Here is a 5,867-nt window from a genome sequence, read left to right as displayed (position 1 = left end):
TGCCAAGTAGGTAAGGGATGGAGCAAAACCCTGTGAAGCTCAAGCTCGCCGACCATCCTGGTGTCACAAGCTGTTTACCCGGAGGCCACGAGCTCTCAGTCCCCTTGCTTCACCTCGTGCTCCACAGCTGGACAGCAAGCTATCCTGCTCATGGTGCCTTAAATAGGCCCAGCAGCCTCACCCCTCCCTTGTGTGTGCATCAGTCTGAAGCACACAGCTGCTGGGCCACGTAGCTGGTGCATTCTTGCCAGCCTGCCTTCCAGAGCATCAATATGCAGCCCTGCTTTAAGGTGACTGCCTTTTCTGTTGGCTTTTTTGCCTCTGCCCTTCTGTCACCTTGTTAGGCCAGTCCTCCATTGTGAAATATGTCTGCCCACCTTCCTCCTTTCACCAATAACCTGCTGGCCCAGTTCTCGTCTTATTAGAGCTGCTGCACTATACAACTGGTTGGCTTCAGTTGTGATTGTTGTAGGAATTTGTTTCAATTGCTGCATTGATATTTTCCATTAGTCCTGCAAGTTATTTCTTTGATGTTTTACTGAGCAAAAGTAATATTGGCCTGTCTCTTTTAGCTATTAATATGCTTTAAGATGTTTTGCCTTCAGTTCTTCCTGCTCAGAGGTAAGTAAGGATGTAATGTCAATATCTCACTCTTAATTAGTGGACTTTCAAGAGCAACTTCTTTTCAATGGTGTGTTTCTTGGCTGGTTTCATGTATTTCTTGTTCTTCCTTTGAGTGGCTGTAATTTCATCTAGCTCTACTGCTATTAAAAATGGTGATCTACTAGATGCTGTTTGTTTATGGTAGAATCCGGACACTTTTCTTTCCATATTTCAAACATTCATTAAATTATCCAAGCTGTTCAGGTCTTGATTCAAAATAACATTTTATGATGATTCTGTTTTATTCTTGATACCATTCTTCCCTTTCTCCCGCCACGTACACAGCCTTGCTGACTTTCCAGTAGTTGATCAGGTTCCCTTCTCTGGTTGCTCAGTTTTTATTGCTGTCACTGTTTATTCTTTTATTTCTTTTAGAAATTTTAGTGTCATTTCCCGTGCTCGCTTTGGCAGCGCATATACTAAAATTGGAACAAAACAGAGAAGATTAGCATGGCCCCTACGCAAGGTTACAGAGTGTCATTTCCCCACAATTCTACATTATTTATTATAGCCATCATTTATATGGGCACACCATTTTAAAGCCATTTAAATGTGCAACTAATTACTGATGTTGGAAATTGACTACAGTTATATGGAAGAAATGTGATCCAAGGAACATAGACATGTACAATAAAATTCATTATTTACAAAGGAAAAGCAAAACTGAAATGGGGATCTCCTAATCAAACCAACAAATTTATGAAATTCATACAAATCCCTCGTTTCAACAAGAAGTCTCAAATTTTGCTGCTGAAAAACAGCCCATTTTCAATGTTATGTTATGTATTTTATATGTATGTGAGATGTATAAAATATTGCCTCCTTTTGCCTTTTGTGAATGTGCTACTCCCCTGCTCATGGCCTTAAACTTGCTTATGCAGACCTTCATTTTAAATGAATATGCATACATGCTAAAATTTAAAGTCTTTTGGTCTTAATAACCCCCTGTCCCAAAGATGGCTTTTGAGAAAAGCTGTCAATGACCAGAAGGTCCTGGAGTTTTCCAGACTACTGATATCAGTTCCCCTGGAGGAGCTGTACTCTTCAGAAAGCAGACTGTATGTTATACCATAGATTCTAGGTAAGTTCGCTCCATGAATTCCCCCAAAAGATTACCCATAGGCACCCCAGGAATTTCTCAGGCTAGAGTTGGCCTACTTATGAATCAAGATTTAAAAACAATTAAACAAAATAAATAGCAAGAATTTGAGAAAGTAAAATGTGTAAAAGTACAATACATGCAAAAACATAGTTGGACCAAAAAAGAAGCAATTCCTAGGCATTTGGTTGAGGGTGGCCAACCCAACAACATCTGCTGGTCCCCCCCCCCCCCAGATACCATCATCCATGACCTGAACCAGGCCAACTTCCCTATGGGTTCATGTTATAAGTTGTTGTTACAATGTGAAATTATTATAATATTCTGTTCAATTTGGAGCCACTGTTATGATTACTGTTACTGTGATTATCATTATAATGTATACCCGTGATGTTTTATGTAAACCGCCGAGAGCCTTATGGGAGGGCAGTATAAAAATTTCACAAACAAACAAGTAAATATAAAAAATATTTGATGAGTTGCAGAATACTCAAAACAGCATAGAAGATGTCTTCTAGAACAAACATTTTACTAACTTCCAAGTTAGGGTCTCCTTTGTATCTTTTGGGTCTTCTTTGAATGGACTTCCTCGGGGACCTTAGTAAAGCAATTAAATACTGTTATGAATCTGGTTATCGTGAAAATAAACAAATCTAATAAAATGCTTTATGGTGATGAGGATCATTTCTGTCCCCAAATAAATTAATAAGTGTGCAGCAAACCTTTATATCTGGAACTGCACACTGCAATTGATGGAATCAATTAAAGGTTTCTGTTTTCCGTATATAAATCAGAAAAGACAGAAATTGGAAACAAACTATATATCATCTAATGGAAGTCCTTGTGTGTTCAGAATACTCAACAAAGAAATCACAAGTCTGTGTGTACATGATTGCACTACAAATTAGAGCAAATGCCTAACAACCTGAGAAAAACAAAACAATTTGTGAACAATATCTGCAAAAATCTTTGGAGCCCAAGGAATACTAGTCAAGATGCAGGACCTTAATAAGATTATCAGAGGAGAAAAGTTATAACATTAAAATCGTTACACACATTCCTTTTTCCTTCAAAACCCAAAGCCTGAAACAGTGGGCGAAAACAACAATGAAATCAAGGAACGTCATCAGGTCCAATTTCATGCCCAAGGCAGGGTCATAATCTACCAGCTCCTTGTAGATTAACCCATAGGATTCAGTTTGCCTTAAAGCAGAGAGCAGATAGCTGCTTAAAAGTGCTTTACAAAGCAAATAGCTGAAAGCAACTCACACAAACAAACAAAGCCAAATCCTGCAAGACTTCCCTGTTTATCTTGAACCAAGCTGACCTGAGGCAAAATCATTTGCCAGTGCCAGATAAGGCAACCAGGCAAGCAATGAATATGAGCTATACAGAAATATTGTCTTACTAAAGGAAAATGAGATATGAGTTAACCAAGTTTTGAAGGGCTGGAAAGCTGATAACACAGCCATCCAGTTGTGTCACCACAGTTATTTGGGAAAGGAGCAACCTTCTGCCCTGTCCACTGTCACCTCCAGCCAGTCAGCTGTCCACTACCTGACTATCACTACCAGCTGCATGATTGCCTCTCTTTCCTGAGAGCTGAAAAAGGAAAGCCTCCTTACTTCCTCATGTTTCAAGTTCTGTTTCAAAGCAGCACAGCTGGCTGTGCATCTCAGTGCCTGAAATCTTATGAGAAGACCAAAGCAATGGAAATGGTGGCTGAATTCTTGCAAGAAGAAGAGATTGTGCAAGAGTTCAGGATACTCTCTAAGCCAGCCTTCCATACCATAGAATCATAGAATAATAGAGTTGGAAGGGACATCATGGGTCATCTAGTCCAACCCCCTGCACTATGCAGGACACTCACATCCCAATTGCTCATCTACTGTACCCTGCCACCCCTTTGCCTTCACAGAATCAACCTCTCCATCAGATGGCTATCTAGCCTCTGTTAAAAAATTTCCAAAGATGGAGAACCCACCACCTCCCAAGGAAGCCTGTTCCACTGAGAAACTGCTCTAACTGTCAGGAACTTCTTCCGGATGTTTAGATGGAATTTCTTTTGAATTAATTTAATCCCATTAATTCTGGTCTGTCCCTTTGGGGCAAGAGAGAACAATTCTGCTCCATCCTTCATATGGCACCCTTTTAAATACTTGAAGATGGTTATCAGATCCCCTCTCAGTCATCTCCTCTCTAGGCTAAACAGATCAAACTTCCCCAACCTTTCTTAATATGTCTTGGTCTCCAAACCCCTCACCATCTTTGTTGCCCTCCTCTGGACACGTTCCAGTTTGTCAACATCCCTCTTCAACTGGGGTGCCCAAAAATGTGGCAGCCATTGTAGTGCTTCTCCCATACTCAAAATTCATGTCGAAGCCCAAGTCATACCAGAGCAATTCACAATGACATGTTTTCTTATGCCAGCATATGTAGATCCACTGGTTTCTTTGGCAATCGTGGTGTAATGAATTGTACAACATGGTGGCTGGGGCTTGTACTGTAACAAGGAGCCACTATATAGCAGCTCCTTGGTGAGAGAAGGTAATAACAAAAGTGTTCAGTACGTGCCGTTAAGTGACAACAGACTTAGGATGACCCCAGTAAGGGGCTTTCAAGGCAAGTAAAAAACAGAGGTGGTTTGCCATTGCCTTCCTCTGCAGAGTCTTCATTGGTGGTCTTCTGTCCAGGTAATACAGCTGAACTTCTGATATCTGGCAAGATTATTTATACCATACCAACATGAGTTCCTTATAGGGAGCTAAAATAAAGGAAGGAAAGTCAGAGAGCTTCCTCTGTCACACACTGCCTGATTTCCAATGGCTCAAGTCTGCCAGGCTGCAATCATCATGCTGGAGACCTTTACTGTATTCCTAAATGTATGGTAAGAATTTGAGTGATGAGGGGAGAAAAGTTATTTTGATACCCTAAATACGACACAAATTTGGTCTGTATTTGTTTGCCTGAAGTATTTCCAGATCTGTTTCCGTTAGCCAGTATAAAAGCCTTAACAGAGTTGTCACGAAACATTGACAGTCACAAGCAACCATAAACAACACAAGACAGATGTTTTCTTATACATATCAAAGGAACAATATTAGCTAAAGTTATCTCAGAATACACTTTCCCCCTTACTTCAGAAACTGCTGTCACCTTTTACTATCCCCCAGCTCTTCCTTTTCAAAGAGTATTCTCAAACAACCCCAAGGCTCAAACCTGTGACTTTCTGCGAGGCCTAATGAATGCCTTGACTATGTAGCTCCCTGTGTGACCACAATATATAGCAACCTGAGAAACTATTAGGTTGGTTTTCACATGTTTGGATTTGACATTTCTCATTTATGTGCCTCTCCAATCACAAGTGTCTGCTTGTTAGCTTCGCAGGAGAGGAGTGCATCCGATTGCTCTCATTTTTTACAAGCAGGCTCTTATGTAGAATTTCTGATTTATTTTGCATCACTTGCAGACCAGCTTCTTTTTATGATCAATATGTGACAGAATTACCTTCTTGTTTATATTTTCACCACCTTGCACTGGGATTTGGCTCAGACGGCATAGTTATAACTTCAGAAATAAGCCATGTAGGGATTTAAGATACTGTGCATTATTCAGAGCCACAGAGGAAATTGTTTTATAAGAAAAATGTTTCCCAGCTAAGTCAAATCAAAAAGTAGACACAAAAGACAGCCTGATCAGCAGAGCTGTGGCCTTTTATGGTCCTCTGAAATAAGGTAGGGTATTATCAGAAATGGGTTCTGTAAAACTTATTAATGACAGCAAGTAAAAGGCACTGTCAGGCGTGTTTACGTACTTACATAATTTATGTACTTACATAATAGAGCAGTCGGTGCGAGCTTAAATGGACTCCAGGGAATGGTAGAGGACATGAAGGCCTGGAGGATCATTGTCTATGGTGTTGCGATGGGTAGGACACGCAACTAACAACAACAATAATAGAAGTGAATTTTGTTTTAAAAGAAATGATGTTATCTTGGTACACTTTGTGCCAGCAGAGCATTATGAAATATTTCAAATTTGATAAAATTGTCCTCTAGGATTTGAAAACCAAGGACCTTTGGATTCTACATGTTACATTGTTTTA

General features: G+C 40.0%; 1 non-coding gene across 1 annotated transcript; it reads left to right on the top strand.

Annotated features, from left to right (window-relative positions):
• The first annotated feature begins 1,058 nt into the window (after positions 1 to 1,058).
• Positions 1,059 to 1,166, top strand: LOC143845290 (U6 spliceosomal RNA). Its single transcript, XR_013234345.1, has one exon. It is a non-coding gene; the product is annotated as a U6 spliceosomal RNA (small nuclear RNA).
• Positions 1,167 to 5,867: the final 4,701 nt, after the last annotated feature.

This window comes from Paroedura picta, chromosome 9 (genome assembly GCF_049243985.1).
Source record: "Paroedura picta isolate Pp20150507F chromosome 9, Ppicta_v3.0, whole genome shotgun sequence".
NCBI classification, from domain to species: domain Eukaryota; kingdom Metazoa; phylum Chordata; class Lepidosauria; order Squamata; family Gekkonidae; genus Paroedura; species Paroedura picta.
This window is presented reverse-complemented; position numbering and strand designations above follow the sequence as displayed.